General features: G+C 49.5%; 1 long non-coding RNA gene across 1 annotated transcript; it reads right to left on the bottom strand.

Moving 5' to 3' along the window:
• Window positions 1–11724: 11724 nt before the first annotated feature.
• LOC140713508 (uncharacterized) lies at window positions 11725–14857 on the bottom strand. The gene is made up of 2 exons (XR_012095618.1): window positions 12017–14857; window positions 11725–11925 (listed from the first exon to the last, which is right to left on the bottom strand). It is a non-coding gene; the product is annotated as an uncharacterized lncRNA (long non-coding RNA).
• Window positions 14858–17393: the final 2536 nt, after the last annotated feature.

Below are 17393 nucleotides of genomic sequence, written 5' to 3'. Positions count from 1 at the left end.
GAGTGCAGTGGTGAGCATGAATCCTTGCACAGTCACAGATGTCAGCCACGAGAGGAACTGGAGAAATGCCAAGCAACACAGTCTTGCCCCGGGCTGGCCCACAGCTGCCTGTGTAACTTGGCTACAGCAGCCCAGTTTCTCCTGAGGGGTAGGGCAAGTGCCAGCAGCATGAAGGGGGTCCCTTGGGGAAGCAGCTTGACTCTGCAGGTCTCTGCATAGATCCTAATCCCCCGGGTGACCTCTGAACTACAAGTGATCTTAAAGCCACCTTATTTATTTATCCCGTTTATCTAAACTGTGTTGGTCCCTGGTTGTCTTGGAAAGTTTGCTGAAGTCAGCTTTGCTTTGTGAGGTTAACTACAGAAGCTGTACTTCCAGGGAAGAGGAAGATTTGAATGGAGGCCCAGGATGCAGGGAGAAAAGAATGTTCAAAGAGAGAAAACAGTACAGAGGGCTGGATGCAGGGAAAAGTGGGAGCTAGCAAGAAAGAATCGGAGATGGCCAGAATGGATGATGCAGTATGGGCGGTAGGGGTGGCAAAGAGGCTGAAAAGGAACCAGATTGTGGAGGCTGGTGAGTCAGTGCTTGGTTCTGTGGCCAACTGGTAGCCATGGAAGATACCAGAGTAGGAAGGTGACTGACTTGCCTCAGGAAGGCCACAACTGATTGGTGAGTTTTTTATCCCTGTGGCTACAACCTTCCAGGAAGCAGAAATATAGTCATGGGTACAGAATGAACATGGGAACAGGTTTAATCTAGAGTACTGAGTGGTAACAGCAGGGCAGAAGAGCTCATCTTCAGAAAGGCAGAAGGCGTGGGGATAGGATGACCTCTGGAGTTTGCCTTTAGCACATCCTCTGTCTTGAGGGAGCTCTGGATCATGCTCCCTAGGGCAGCAAAAATTGGTTGGATCCAGGTGAAAGTGGCCATTCACCCAAGAACATCAAACGATCTTGGCCAGGTGCAGTGGCTCATGCCTGTAATCCCAGCACTTTGGTAAGCTGAGGCAGGCAGGTTACTTGAGGACAGGACTTCAAGATCAACCTGGCCAACATGGTGAAACCCCATCTCTACTAAAAATACAAAAAATTAGCCAAGCGTGGCGGCTCGCATCTGTAGTCCCAGCTACTCGGGAGGCTGAGGCACAAGAATTGCTTGAACCCAGGGGGTGAAGGTTGCAGTGAGCCGAGATCGCACCACTGCACTCCAGCCTGGGCAACATAACAAGACTGTCTCAAAAAACAACAGAAACCCTGCTGACTTGAGTAACACAAGCTACCTAAGGTCCGGATATTATCTGTCTCCCTAGATCCCATTAGCCCAGCCTCCTCCCTTCACAAACTGGTTCCTATCATCATGGTCCCAGCTTGTCTCAGGGTGTCTCAAGCCTCTTCATCCACAGTGACCTACCAAACTGGGAATTTTGGAAGCAAGGTTTGGCTTCATTGTTCAACGAGAGTCTTCCTGTATGCAAAGCTCTAGAACACTGGAGCCTTTGTGAGGAGGTGCCAATTAAAATGCCTTTCTCCTAGTAGGAGGGGGCCTCTGTTGCAGCTTTGTTTCCAGCCGTTAGAAGAAGAGGGCAGTGGGAGCAACTTGTCCTGATGACCCAGTGAGCAGTGCAAGCACTTACCTACGTGGGGGCAGGGCTCGGGAACAAACGATGTCATCATCAGCTCACTCATCTGGAGACCTGTAATATCGTCTGGTTGTGCTGCCTATCATCTGTGTGGCTTGGGGCATGTTACCTAACCTCTGTGAACTCCTTAGGTAGACTAAGAATAATACCAATCTAGAAAGCCTGTGGTGAAGACTAAGTGAACTAACATGTATGAAAAGGCAAACATAATACCTATTCAATGTAGATTTTGAAGAGGGACTGGTTCCCCAGGCTTCCTGCGCAGATGTACTGAAAGACAGTAACCAAATCATCAGACCTACAGATGAAAGAGATTTCAGAGGCTTGAATTCCCTTAATCACAACCCCAATTAGTGATTATCCCGTCCTTACTTAAGTTCTCTGAAAAAAAAAAAAAGGATTTCAGTTGCCAAAGTCTTTATCATTTAGCAAGAGCTCTGCTAAGATTATTATTTTTTTTAGACAGAGTTTCACTCATTGCCCTGGAGTGCACTGGCACGATCTCAGCTCACTGCAACCTCCGCCTCCCAGGTTCAAGTGATTCTCCTACCTCAGCCTCCCAAGTAACTGGGATTACAGGCTCCCACCACCATGCCCGGCTAATTTTTTTATTTTTAGTAGAGACGGGGTTTTGTCATGTTGGCCAGGCTGGTCTGGAACTTCACCTCAGGTGATGCACCTGCCTCAGCCTCCCAAAGTGCTGGGATTACAGGCATGAGCCACTGCACCTGGCTAAGATTTTCTTAAAAGCCTGTCTAGATCCTAAAGAACTAATCCCCTTATCTCCCTCCCTCAGTATGATGAAGAGGTTTATAAGCATCATTTGAAGACACATTCATATTGTGTTTCCTTCAAAGGGGTATGAGCTCCTAGAATAAGAAGAGGTACTGGGCCAAGGAGCATGGCTGGGCTCCAGTTCCCAGGTCTGTTTCAGTGTGATCTTTGTCATTTCCCTTTCTATGTCAGTTTCCTCATCTGTAAAATGAAAGTTGGGCCTGATTTTTTTCATTTTTTTCTCTTTTATGAATGTGCCAATTTGTTTCCCAGAGTATACTGACATCTTTATAAACTCTCAAGAAAGAAACATTATAAAGACAAATTTCAGGTATATTTTGAAAATAGGCTTCACTATATAACATATACCTCTTTCTGTTTGGATTTTACTATCCACTTAAAAACCTGTATTAATCACTAAGGGAAAGGCTAGAGGAGACTTTTCTATCTCCAGAATAATTTTGCAACAATTCCAAGATTCTCTGCACTTCTTTTTCTGTCCCTTGATTGGCCTCCTCCACATTTTCCAACTCTGCAGGTATTGCTCTCCTCTCTTCGACTTTACATTGTTTTCCATGCTTTTGCAAGGAGACTCTGCCTTGAATGAACCCTAGATATGGTGCAATGTTGAGGAAGATCTCCAAGTTTACACATGCCTGCACGATGGCCCAAAGGTATCATCAGGTGAAAGGGACGACCTTAGAGATGAAAGAAGTTCAAGGAATGGTGCTACATTAAATGACTTAGCATTAGAAAGCATCTACTTTGCTTTTTCTTTCACCAACCCTGAAAGCCAAATAAGGCACTGGCCATTGAGGACTTCTTCTGAGCAGAACACGTGATTACACAGAGTTATTCTTCAAGAGTCTCTCTTAATCTGTCGCCTGGAGAACTCCGCACACTGTCCCAATTCCGTCTGCCTTTTCCATCGGCTGCTAGTGTTCGTAGCAGAGGGCTCGGGTCTTCTCGTCCTCTCCTCAGGGTCTGGCAGCTGTCACTACCGTGGAGTTCGGTCCAGTTCCCAGCGTCGGGGGCGCTGCCTTTCCCATTTCAGTTGCCAGGAGGCTCATCCACGATCGTGCCAGAGGGGCCGCGAGCGGTCTCCTCGAACTACGGGGGAGAGAGGAGCCACTGTTGGCACGGGCCAGACTGAACGCCGGCTCCCACTGCCTACCTCCTCGGAGATGCAGCCGCCGACACCTTGCGCCCTGTTGCCGGCACCGCGGGGAAAGGAAGAGCGGTTCCGCGCGTGCGCACTCCGCAGCCGCCGCTCCCGCGAGGAGCGAGAGTCCCGCGGCCCCGCCCCGCCCCGCCCCGCCCCGCGGAAGCCGCCGCAGCAGCCGCAGGCCGGAGTATCTGCCCGCAGCCCACGGCGACCCAGCCGGGAAAGAACTGCTGAGGGCGTCTCCGTAGTTCAGTTTCGGTTGGTTTGTTTGAGATAGAATCTCTCTCTGTCGCCCAGGCTGGAATGCGGCGGCGCGGTCTCTGCCCCCTGCAGCCTCCGCCTCCCGGATTCAAGCGATTCTCCAGCGACTGAACAGCTGGGACTACAGGCGCGCGCCACGACGCCTGGCTAATTTTTGTATTTTTAGTGGAGACGATGTTTGACCATCTTGGTCAGGCTGGTCTCGAACTCCTGACCTCGTGATCCGCCGCCTCGGCCTCCCAAAGTGCTGGGATTACAGGCATGAGCCACCACTCCCGGCCCACCCCACTGGGTTTTTAAGGATATAATACAAGGTCATTTTACGGTTCGGAGTGTGCTTCAGACCTCCCAACAACCTAACGGTGTATTATAAACCATTCTTTGCTTTGTTTTTAAATACATTAAAAACCTTTTTTGGGTTAAAAATAGTGGAAGTACATGGTTTAAAAAAAGAAAATCAGATTGCACCAAAAGGTTTATGATGAAAAACAATAATGTTCTGTCTCTTTGCCTCCAAGAGACTCCTTTTTAAAAACTTTCGGGCTGGGTGCGGTGGCTCACGCCTATAATCCCAACATTTTGGAAGGGTGAGGCAGGCGGATGATCATCTGAGGTCAGGAGTTTGAGACCAGCCTGGCTAACATGGTGAAACCCCGTCTCTACCAAAAATACAAAAATTAGCCGGGCGTGGTGGTGGGCGCCTGTAGTCTCAGCTACTTCGGAGGCTGAGGCAGGAGAATCGTTTGAACTCGCGAGGCAGAGGTTGCAGTGAACCGAGACAGCACCATTGCACTCCAGCCTAGGCAACAAGAGCAAAACTCTGTCTCAAAAAAAAAACAAAAACAAAAACAAAAAACTTCTATACGTTCTGGTAGTTGTCTCCGTTAGGTTTGATTTGGAACTTGCTTTCCAGCTACAAGGTTCTTAAGATCATACTTGCTTTTCCTGAGCTGCATTATCTTCAGCTGCCATTATACAGGCTGATGAGGCTCAGTAGCAGGGCAGGGCCACCGGCGTATTGAGAAATGGATGGTCCCTGTCTTGGCATCCGAGGGTTGTGTGGCGTGCCTCGCGCCATGACCTCCTTGGCCATTCCGCTGTTCCGAGCTAGAACCCGGCTTCTGAGCCCAGCACCCTCCAACAGCAGCCTGGGCGGTCCACACCTCTGTTCTAGTCAGACTTGACCTTTCCCTTCGGCCTTCCTCCTACAGGGGTCTCCGCACTTGGAATCTCCAGGGGAAATCTGAGGGATGATCTAAACCCACAGGTGGAACAAGGGACGGCATACACGGCGGCCACCACCATCCTCCCCAAGGACAGCCTGGCCATGGATGAAGAGGGCCGTTTCGTGGGCCTTACCTTCTGCTAGCGAGTACAGCCTAAAGCTATGATATTCAAATATAGACTCTTAGGCTCCACCCGGGAGGATTCCCTAGGTCTGGACAGGGCTTGGAAGCTTAACAATCTCCTCAGGTGATTCCGTTACAGATGATCTAGGACCCCTGTTTGAAAAAAGCTGTCCTTGGGATGTTACTTTTATTTATTTATTTTTTCCATCTCTTCCTGCTATTTTGTTACCATTTTTTAATACAGAGACGGAGTGTCCCTATGATGCCCAGGCTGGTCCTGACCTCCTGGGCTCCAGAGATCCTCCTGCCTGAGCCTTCCAAAGTGCTGGGATTACAGGCATAAGCCACCACTCCTGCCGGGAAATTACTTTTAAAACAGATCTATTTGTATGAGAGGTTCTCACAAAACTACTTAGAATAGAAAAAAAAAAGAATAAAAAAAAAGAAAAAAAAAAAGAAGAAAAGAATAGTGACAAAGTTCCCAAACCCCAGTGTTGGGCAGAATTAAAATACTTTTTTAAAAAAATTTTATTTTTTTTTTGAGATGGAGTCTCTGTTGCCCAAGCTGGAATGCAGTGGTGCCATCCTGCCTCATTGCAACCTCTGCCTCCTGGGTTCAGGTGATTCTCCTGCCTCAGCTTCCCGAGTAGCTGGGACAGTGGGCATGCGCACCGCCATGACCGGCTAAATTTTGTATGTTTAGTGGAGACGGGGTTTGTCATATTGGCCAGACTGGTCTTGAACTCTTGAGCCCAAGTGATCTGCCCTCCTCAGCCTCCCAAAGTGCTGGGACTACAGGCATGAGCCACCACACCCGGCCCAAACATTATCCTTTAATGAAGACATGATATTTTGCCATTAAACCTAAAATATCATAGAACCATGGATTGAAGAACAGACATGAATTACCTTGAAATCATCTACTGCAGTGCCTGAGTGGCTTTTGCCTGTTCTCACAGCATGAATTCCCAGTTCTCACACAGTAAAAAAAAAAAAATTATGAAAGATAATATCAGCTAATAGGCCGGGCACAGTGGCTCATGCCTGTAATCCCAGTACTTTGGGAGGCCAAGTGGGGGCAGATTACCTGAGGTCAGGAGTTTGAGACCAGCCCGGCCAACATGATGAAAACCCCATCTCTACTAAAAATACAAAAATTAGCTACACTCCTGTAATCCCAGCTACTCGGGAGGCTAAGGCAGGAGAATTGCTTGAATCTGGAAGGCGGAGGTTGCAGTGATCACTGCATTACAGCCTAGGCGACAGAGCAAAACTCTGTCTCAAAAAAAAAAAAAAAAGTCAACTAATAAAAGTAGAACACAAGAGAGCTTGAGCCACCATTCGCAATTATAAGAAAAATTTCGATAGATCAGAAAAGTCTTAGAAGTCATTAGATTCTATTGTAAAGGGATTATGTGGATTTTTGTAGTAGATGTTTCCTGACTGTGGAAGCACTTAAATACATCTTAAGAGAACAGTTCTAGTTTAAAAGAGTCTGTAGGCCTGGCACGGTGGCTCAAGCCTGTAATCCCAGCACTTTGGGAGGCCGAGACGGGCGGATCACGAGGTCAGGAGATCGAGACCATCCTGGCTAACACGGTGAAACCCCGTCTCTACTAAAAAATACAAAAAACTAGCTGGGCGAGGTGGCGGCGCCTGTAGTCCCAGCTACTCTGCAGGCTGAGGCAGGAGAATGGCGTGAACCCGGGAGGCGGAGCTTGCAGTGAGCCGAGATCGCGCCACTGCTCTCTAGCCTGGGCGACAGAGCCAGACTCCGTCTCAAAAAAAAAAAAAAAAAAAAAGAGTTTGCAGTGGGGATGGGGTGGGAGAGCTATATGGGATTATTGGGACAATTGTGCAAATTTGAGTATCTACAGCGTATTAGCTAACTTTCTTGTACGGCGTATTAGCTAACTAACTTTATCGTTTCCTTTCTTAATAATATTATGGTTGCGCAGAATGCCCCTTTGGATATACGTGCTGAACTATTTGGGAGTGAAGCACCATGATTTGATAACTGACTTTTAAATATTTCAGCAGAAAAAAAACTATAAATTTTTCAGGTAGTTGGAGAGAGAGACAAAGCAAATGGAAAAACGGGAACAATGGATTTATCTAGGCGAAGAGTATAAACATGTTCGTTATTCTTTCATCTTCTCTGTAGGTTGGAAGTTTTTCAAAGCCAGTTGGGGGAGAAAGTACAGGAATAAAGAAAGATGCTCGCCAGGCGTGGTGGCTCCTGCCTGTTATCCCAGCACTCTGGGAGGTCGAGGAGGGCGGATCACCTGAGGTCAGAGTTCGAGACCAGCCTGACTAACATGGAGAAACCCTGTCTCTAGTAAAAATTCAAAATTAGCCAGGTGTGGTGGTGCATGCCTGTAATCTCAGCTACTCAGGAGGCTGAGGCAGGAGAATTGCTTGAAGCCGGGAGGCGGAGGTTGCGGTAAGCCGAGATCACACTATTGCACTCCAGCCTGGGCAACAAGAGTGAAACTTCGTCTCAAAAACAAAAAAGTGGCTCATGCCTGCAATCCCAGCACTTTGGGAGGCCGAGGCAGGAGGATTACCTGAGGTCAGCAGTGCAGTTCGAGACCAGCCTGGCCAACATGGTGAAACCCTGTCTCTACTAAAAATACAAAAATTAGCCAGGTGCGGTGGTGGGCGCCTGTAATCTCAGCTACTTGGGAGACTGAGGTAGGAGAATTTCTTGAACCCAGAAGTCAGAGGCTGCAGTGAGCCGAGATTGCGCCACTGCACCCCAGCCTGGGCAACAGAGTGAGACTCTGTCTCAAAAAAAAAAAAAAAGTCTCACAGTCGCCCCATCACGAGATGGGGTCTCCACACATCACCACTGTGGCCAGCAGAGGACCCTGAAATTCTAGGGCTTTGCAAGGAAAGAGCTGGTTACTAGAGACTGCTCTTCAAGCAGCTTCCCAAATGTGGCTGGATTCTGAGCTGACTAACTGTCGTGTGATTTCAGGCCACAAAGGGTGGATAAATTCCAGTTTGTCTGGTACTGAGAAAAAAATAGGTCCTATATCTTAGACAGCCCCGATAAGGTGCCTCCATGGATGTGAGTAATGGTCAGACCCAGGGGATGACCCAGGACTCAGAAAGCTGGACAATGGAAAGTCTGGGGCACTGTGACAAGGAAATTCTTCCCCCGAATTGCCTTTTCCTATTGAGATAAGATAGTACACAATAACGCGCCAAGCTCAGAAGTGCTGCTGCCAATCCCAGCCAGAGCAGCCAGCACTCGGCCCTGAGCTGAAGCACGTCAGTGCCCGGGGCTGTCCGCACCTGTGTGGGCTCCAGAAGGCCAGCTCTGCTGGGGGCAAGTCCTGACTCCCACCACTCGCCAGCTGTGGGACTCCAATTCTTGTTCGTGAACAAAAGAAAGAAAGAAAAAAGTGTACTCCTCTTCTACCTGCTTTACTCTGTGGTGGCTCCAGAAACTAAAAACCATGCCGGGCACGGTGGCTCACGCCTGTAATCCCAGCACTTTGGGAGGCTGAGGTGGGCGGATCACCTGAGGTGATCAAGACCAGCATGGCCAACATGGTGAAACCCCGTCTCTACTAAAAATACAAAAATTAGCTGGGCATGGTGGCAGGTGCCTGTAATCCCAGCTACTTGGGAGGCTGAGGCAGCAGAATCACTTGAACCCAGGAGGTGGAGGTTGCAGTGAGCTGAGATCGCGCCACTGCACTCCAGCCTGGGCAACAAGAGTAAAACTCCATCCAAAACACACACACACACACAGAAAAAAAAAACTAAAAGCAAACCATGAAAGGGCCTTTCCACTCCCAAATGCTATAAAGGTATCAGGTTATTATTATTGCTTCCTCAGTATGAAGCAGTTAGTTTTGTAGATTCTCCCTCTTTTTTTTCTTTTTTAAGACACAGGGTCTGGCTGTGTTGCCCAGCTGTTCTCAAACTCCTGGCTCAACGATCCTCCCACCTTAGCCGGCCTAGTAGCTGAGACTACAGGCACGTGCCACCCAACCCAGCTAGCATCCCCTGTTTTAGGTCTAGTTCCATATTTCTTTAAAAGTCATCAGGATGTCTTTTAGGTCCTGAGTACATTTTTATTATGAGATTGTATAAGTAAAGTCCTTTGAACTTCTGAGGAGACAGGACTGAGATACCTTAGACGCTCCACTGTCTCCTGAGTGAGCAGAGTAGCAGAGGCTGTTACCCTTTTAATAGCACCTTAACCGGGAAGTAGACCCCTGTAGGCAAGCAGTGAGTCACAGACACTGTCACGAATGAGTCAGCGTCCCAGCCGAGCAGGGGCTGGCAGCCTCCTACTTCAAGGGGTAGGAAGCGAGGCCTAGGCTCAGTGCTGGATATTGGTCTTATCACATTAGGGGCGGTAGCAAAGAGCCCACAGAGTGGAAAGAAGCTGATGCCTTTGGATTGGTCTTCAAGGGGAGAGGATTGAGCTAATGGGCATGTGATACAGAGAAAGGCTGTAGGTTAGGGTAAGGGAGAGTTTCATGTGGCCCTGTCTGAGCTGCAGTGGTTGCAGGAGTAATTATTCCCTGTTACTGGAGTAATTCCAACACAGCCTCACCCCACCTATAAAGATGTTTTGGGCTGGGCATGGTGGCTCACACCTGTAATCCCAGCACTTTGGGAGGCCAAAGTGGGTGGATCATTTCGGTCCAGGAGTTTGAGACTAGCTTGGCCAAGATGATGAAACCCCATCTCTACTAAAAATACAAAATTAGCCGGGTATCGTGGCACACACCTGTAATCCCAACTACTTGGGAGGCTGAGGCAGGAGAATCGATTGAACCCCGGAGGCGGAGGCTGCAGTGAGCCAAGATGACACCACTGCACCCTACCATGGGAGACAGAGCGAAACTCCATCTCAAAAAAGAAAAAAAAAAAGATGGTTTGGGGAAGCTGTTACCATTGACCAGAGAGTTGGATCAGATGGCATATCAGGGCTTTTTCAATGTTAAAAATCTGAGCTATGGGGCCAGTGTGGTGGCTCACGCCTGTAATCCCAGCACTTTGGGAGGCTGAGGCAGGCAGATCATGAGGTCAGGAGATCGAGACCATCCTAGCTACCACGGTAAAACCCTGTCTCTACCAAAAATACATTAAAAAAAATTAGCTGGGTGTGGTGGTGGGTGCCTGTAATCCCAGCTACTTGGGAGGCTGAGGCAGGAGATTTGGCGTGAACCTGGGCGGCGGAGCTTGCAGTGAGCCAAGATCACACCACTGCACTCCAGCCTGGGTGACAGAGCAAGACTCTGTCTCAAAAAAAAAAAAAAAAAAAAAAAAAAAAAAAAAAAAAAAAAAAAATTCTGAGATATTTTTGCCTCACAATGAACTTGCATTAACCCACCTTCTGCCTAGTAGCCACATTCTGAGCTTTTTTTTTTTTTTTTAATTTTTTAGAGAGAGAGGGTCTTGCTCTGTTGCCCAGGCTGGATTACAGTGGTGCAATCATAGCTCACTATAACCTCAAATTGCTGGGCTCAATTGATACTCCTGCCTCAGTCTCCCAAGTAGCTAGGACTATACAGGTGCGTACCACAACACCTGGCTAACTTTTAATGTATATTTTTTTACATGGAGGCTCACTCTGTCACCCAGGCTGGAGTGCAGTGGCGCAATCTCGGCTCACTGCAACTTCCACCTCCGGGGTTCAATCGATTCTCCTGCCTCAGCCTCCTAAGTAGTTGGGACTACAGATGCTCACCACCACGCCTGGCTAATTTTTGTAGTTTTAGTAGAGACGGGATTTCACTATGTTGGCCAGGCTGATCTCGAACTCCTGACCTCAGGTGATCCATCCACCCCGGCCTCCCAAAGTGCTGGGATTACAGGTGTGAGCCACCGTGCCTAGCAACTTTTAATTTTTTATACAGATCGGGGTTTCACTATGTTGCTAAGGCTGGTTTTGAATTCCTGGCCTCAAGGGCTCCTCCTGCCTTGGCCTCCCAAAGTGTTGGGATTACAGGCGTGAGCCATTGCACCTGGCCCTTTTGGAGCTTTAGTCTCCTCAGCTGCAAAATGGGATTATAAATAGCTACCCTAGTTATCTCACAGGGGCGTAATAAGGATCAACAATGATAATAAAAGATTCCTGGTAAAATCATGCACGCTGTTCTCACGTTTCTCTCAGTATCTGTGATCCACAGGTAGAGGGTGACCGGGTGAGTACCTGGACCGGCTGTCCCATGGGTCAGAGTAAAGATCCCATTTACTCATGGGGTTGGCATTAAATCACATTTCACTGGCCATCCCCCAAACATGGTTACTGCTTTACCCTTTGACTTCTCTGTCTCTCTGCCTTCACTCCTCCCATCTTCCTTTCCCTTATGTGCATTGGACTGACAGTTTCTGATGGGTTACTATGTCCAAGGCACCCTGCTGGGGCCAGTAGAGCATGGGAATAACTCCCAGCCCTTGTCTGCAAGGGCATCTCAGCCCTGTAGGGAAAGCGCAGTGCCCAGGAGGAGAGGCCAGGAGGAGGCGGAGGCCGGACAGGGGAAGTATTCACAAGAAGACATGGCTTCATGGGCCTGGCTTTTAAGACCAGGTGATGATTCTCCAAGTAGAGAAGGCAGGGGGAAGGGTAAGAACAGAGTGCCTGGATGTTTGCTTGTCTGCTCTGGGCCTCACCCAGCTCCTTCCTTGGCACATTCTCTTGCCTGTTGAGCAATGTCCGCTGTGTGACAGGAGAGGAGTTCTGCTCAGGTCTTGCATGCAGCTTCTTTCTAAGCAAGAGAATTTGAAAATTAGAAGTTGTTGTTGGAAATGAAACCACCATTGCAAAACTGTGAGACAGTGAAAGAGACTTGAACTAACCAACTCCATCTTGCTTCTGATCTCCAAGCTGTCCTTGCTCATTCCTGGGCAAAGATGAACTAACTTTGGGAGTAACTTGGTTTATACATTAAAACAAAGACGACAGCAGCCCTTTCCCAAAACAAACCTCCTTCTTGCCTGGGAACTAGACTGTCTTCGTAGGACTAACAAATTAGCCAAGAGATTAGAAATCATGGTTTAGGAGTCATGGGGCTGGAGGCTACAAGATTCTGACCCTCCCTAAACTGCTCCTAAGGTCAGTGCTTGAGATATTTTGCAGATTCTGCCCTTGATGGGTCAGCTGGCACCGCCCAGGTGGATAAACTGGCTCATCTGATCTTGTGGCCGGGACCCAGGAACTGACTCAGTGCTAGAGGACAGCTCCGAGTCCTATGATTTCATCCCTGACCAATCAGCACTCCCGGCTCACTGGCTTCCCCCAATCCTGACCAATCAGCACTCCCGGCTCACTGGCTTCCCCCAATCCTGACCAATCAGCACTCCCGGCTCACTGGCTTCCCCAAATCCTGACCAATCAGCACTCCTGGCTCACTGGCTTCCCCCACCCACCAAGTTGTGGTTAAAAACTCTGCTCCCCAAATGCTGGGGCAGACTGATTTGAGCAATAATATAACCTCGGTCTCCCGCACAGCTGGCTCTGCGTGGATTACTCTTTCTCTACTGCAATTCCCCTGGGTTGATAAATAGGCTCTGCCTAGGCAGCGGGCAAGGTGAAACAGTGCTGCCTGCTCACTGGGGCCATGCATATGACTGTGAGATAACGCAGTGATTTTCAACCCCGGTTGTACATCAGAATCACCTGTGGTTTGTTTTTGGTTTTGATTTAGTTCAGATTTCCTGGCCTCACTCTTCATGTATTCCGGTTCAATGGATCTGGGATGAGGCCCCCATAATCGGTATGATTTGCTTTCACAAATTTAGAGGGAGAAGTAATGTCACAGAATCTTTGTTCTTCCAGTTCTGCACTCAGGAGGGCACATGTTTTATTGCAGGATGCCCAGAATCCCCTACTGAAGCTTCCACCTACCCCGAGTTTTCTGAGAACCCCAAAGGCTTATTAAGTTCTAAAAAGTGAAGGAGCTGACCGGGCGCAGTGGCTCACGCCTGTAATCCCAGCACTTTGGGAGGCTGAGGCAGGTGGATCACCTGAGGTCAGGAGTTCATGACCAGCCTGGCCAACATGGTGACCCCCGTCTCTACTAAAAATACAAAAATTAGCCGGACATGGTGGCGGGTACTTGTAATCCCAGCTACTCGAGAGACTGAGGCAGGAGAATCCCTTGAACCTGGGAGGCGGAGGTTGCAGTGAGCCAAGATTGTGCCACTGCCCTCCAGTCTGGGTGACAGAGCGAGACTCTTTCTCAAAAAAAAAAAAGCAAAAGAGCTGCCATGGAATTAGTCTGGCTTCCACTCCCAGAGGGAGAGAATGGATGGTAAGCAGTTGCCTGTTTTTCTTTCCTGTGCCTCATTTTCCTTATCTGTGAAACGAGAAGAAAAGTATTTCCCACCTCATAAGATTGCGGTGAAGGCTGAAAGAGCACAGAGGGCATGACAGGACACAGTAAGTGCTCAGTTAATGACGGCTATTGCCATGAAGGCAGCAAGGCCTCCTGGTTAGAGGTGTGGGCTCCAGAGCCAGACTGCCTGGGTTCGCAGACTGGCACAGACTGGCAGCCACTCTAATTGTGTAGCCTTCATGGCTCCATTTCCTTCTCTCCACAATGGGTATAATAATGACTTCCTCACAGAACTGTCATTAAGTGAATTAATAAGTGTAAGGCATGTTGATCAGTGCTGGGTGAATAACACCAAATAACTAGTAGCAGTTACGGTTACCTGTGCTGTGACCTCTCACTGCCTCATGGTGTCACTGTCGGTCACTGGTCCTGCCCCGTCCTTAGCTTATACCCTCCAGCTGCTCCTAGCAGCCTCGCAGGGCAGCTGTGAGCCTTCAAGCAGAGACCACCTCCCCCTACCTCTTGCTAATCCGGGCCAAGGAATCCCCACTTGGGCTCCTAAATTCACCTATACAGCCTCCGCCTGGGACACCAGCTGGCTCTGGAATGCTGTGTCAGACCCCGTTCCAGCCTCACCAGCACAGACAGCCAGGACCTCCATGCTCTTGCCCACTCCTCCCCAGAGATCCACCCCAGGGTCTGCAGCTTTTCTTTGGCCACCTTGGAGCCTAAGGGTCTGAGAGCACCCCTTTCTCCAAACACTGAAGTGATTCTTCTAAAGGAAACGACCACAGTAAGTCCTGGGATCGCCAGTCCCCAGTCTGTTCAGATGGCTGCCCTCTGTGCCTGCAAGTGACTGGGTTGGGAGATTTCCTGACCAGGTGTTAACATTACACTTCTGGTGATACCACTGCCTGGGATTCCAAAGCCATTCTTTTGCTTCCTTAGAGAAGCAGGGCGGGGAAAGCCCACATGTCTAATCTCTGCTGGGAAGCATATTATGTATAACTTAAAAAACCCCAGGCATGATTCCAACATGCAACCAAGGTAGAGAATCACTGAGGGCCGGGCACGGTGGCTCACGCCTGTAATCTTAGCACTTTGGGAGGCCGAGATGGGTGGATCACGAGGTCAGGAGATCGAGACCATCCTGGCTAACACGGTGAAACCTTGTCTCTACTAAAAATACAAAAAATCAGCAGGGCTTGGTGGCGGCACCTGTAGTCCCAGCTACTCGGGAGTCTGAGGCAGGAGAATGGCGTGAACCTGGGAGGCGGAGCTTGCAGTGAGCCAAGATCCGGCCACTGCACTCCAGCCTGGGCGACAGAGCGAGACTCTGTCTCAAAAAAAAAAAAAAAAAAAAAAAGAGAATCACTGAGGTAGGAAGACTGAGACCTAATGGTTATTGAAACACCTGCACAAGTGGGAGGCTGTGCGTTGATTCCCTCGAGGCTGCCGTCCCTCGGAACATTTTGATTCTAGAACACTGGCGCTAAGTCAGTGGTTAGAGATCGGCTGGCTCAATGATTCTCCGGTTCAGTGGGCAGCAGAATCGCCGGTGTGGTCTGTTTCTCATGCAGCTTCTCAGGTCTCCGCTCCTGATCGGTGACGCTGATTCAGTAGGATGGGGGTGGAGGAGTGGGAGGAATCGCAGATCGCAGTGAGATGCATGGTGAGGAACCCTGGGCAGGGAGGGTGTGGGCAAGGTGGGCGAAGGGCTGCCTGCACAGTCATGCCTAGGCAGGGAGTTATGAGAAGCAAGGGCAGCGTCTCGGAGGGGCTCAGAGGTGAGGGAATTGTCCTCAGAAACTGGAAAAAGTCCGCAGTTGTCAGAGTTAATTGCCAAATCTCTCTCCAAATAATATAACCCCTGTCTGACTATCAGGGCGTATTTTCAGATGGAAGAAAATGTGTGTCCGAAGCAGGAATCCCCAGATCAGAACCCTCTGTGGGAGCGGAGGTGAACACTTGGGAGTGGAAGCTGGGAAGACAATTGCTGCCGATGGTCAGTGAGGAAAGCCTTGGGCTCCAATGACCTCATGCCTCTTTTCTGTCGCCGGTGACAGGACACTCCCTTCCCCTCTGCCCACCTCCACCCACAGGCATATCAGACAGATGACCACATGAGAGCACGGGAAAAGTGTTCCCCGTCGATAACACACATTCTCACGTGCTGCTGCTGCTGCTGCCGCCGCCGTCCGACCTCATCCCCCAAATGTCCCGTGATGCCGGGCTGAGCAAGGCAGGGTGAGGTCACCCCAGAGCTCATGCTCTTTCTCCCTGGAGACTCAGGAATTTTTGAAAAGTTGCATAAGAGCCAATGCCTGGTCATGCCTTGAATTCTTTGTGTGAAACCTTTAGCTCTGGCAGCCAAGTCTCATTTGTCCCCTAATTCACGGTGTGTGACTTTGTTTTCTCAGCGGTGTTCACCAGGAGAGGGAAAAGAATACTCCCTTATCTCCTCAGAGGGTCAGCAAGGCAGCCTGATCAGCCGTGTCGCAGGGAGGAGTGGATCAAACTAGGCTCAAAAGCAACCAGTTCCAGAGCCCACACCTCAGAAGGGATCTTCCCCCACAGGGACAGTGCATTCCGGCAGGGGTGGCCCTGAGGGGTCTGCTTACACCTAAAGTGGTTGTGAGTCCTTCAGAGTTAGTGATAAAGAACCCAGAGCCTGAGCTCACCAAAAACAGCCCTTTTCCCCCCACGATCGTGCTCTCCGGCCTCTGACCCTCCCCAGTCTTCTCAGGCCTCCCACTTGACTAAATATTTGGGAAGTGAAACAATAGCCTCACTAAAGCGGTGGTGGGCAATTACTGGAAAATCACGTGATTGTCCGAATTGAACCAATTTGTCAAAGACCATTTTCCTTTCACTCATCACCTCCCCCACACCCCACGATAAGATAGGGTCCCTGGAGCACAATAATCCTTTCCTGAGATACAATTTAGAGGCTCCTGAGAAAAGAAACAAAAGTGAGGCTAATTTTGGCTTTTCTGAGACTAAAGGAAGGCGCACAGGCAGGCCCTGTCCTGCTCGAGGAAGCCAGGGTGGGCCTCGTTTCGTCCCCCCAGGGTATCTGCTCGGTCACCGGGGGATTTGGAGAACAATGCAAGGGCAGTGAGGGGGAGATGAGAACCAAGTCCTGGCCCTGGCCGTCCTGGCCCTGGCCGCAGTGACCGGAGCCTTGCCTAGGCTCTGAAGAGATCTCTACCATAACAGCCATGGCTTCAGACTTCATTCTCTTAACTGCAAATTTCTCACCACCCTTCCCAGCCGAATTATTTTTTATTTTTTTATTTTTATTTTTTTGAGACGGAGTCTCGCTCTTGTCGCTCAGGCTGGAGTGCAATGGCGCGATCTCAGCTCACTGCCACCTCTGCCTCCCACGTTCAAGCAATTCTCCTGCCTCGGCCTCCCTAGTAGCTGGGATTACAGGTGCCCACCACCATGCCTGGCTAAAAGTTTCACCGGGAACCTTTCACCTACTGGTGTTTTGGAGTTTGATGAATATTTGCTTATTCTTTCTGCACTTAATAACTGCGTCAAGCCCAAAGAGGCAGGTATTATTATCTACAGATGAAACTACAGACTGAAAGGTTGACACCTGTCCAGGTCACACAGTGTGATAATAGTAGAGGCTGCGTCATGGAAACAGAGGTCCTGTTTTCCTGGAAGAAAACATTTTCACTCTGCTTTCCACCATGACTTAGCTGTTGGGAAGCAGCAGGCCTCACTGCTGGTGAACTCCACTGGGCATGGGGGCACACCTGTCCGAGGTGGCGCCTGCCCTCTCATCATCCCGGGAAGGAGAAGAGACAGTATGTTCTAGACAACACTTCCTCTCTCATGGGCCAGCTCTGTCTGTGCTTCGGGCCCTTCAGTCTGCCTCCCATGTCTCC

Source organism: Chlorocebus sabaeus, chromosome 15 (assembly GCF_047675955.1).
Source record: "Chlorocebus sabaeus isolate Y175 chromosome 15, mChlSab1.0.hap1, whole genome shotgun sequence".
In the NCBI taxonomy this organism is placed as follows: domain Eukaryota; kingdom Metazoa; phylum Chordata; class Mammalia; order Primates; family Cercopithecidae; genus Chlorocebus; species Chlorocebus sabaeus.
This window is presented reverse-complemented; position numbering and strand designations above follow the sequence as displayed.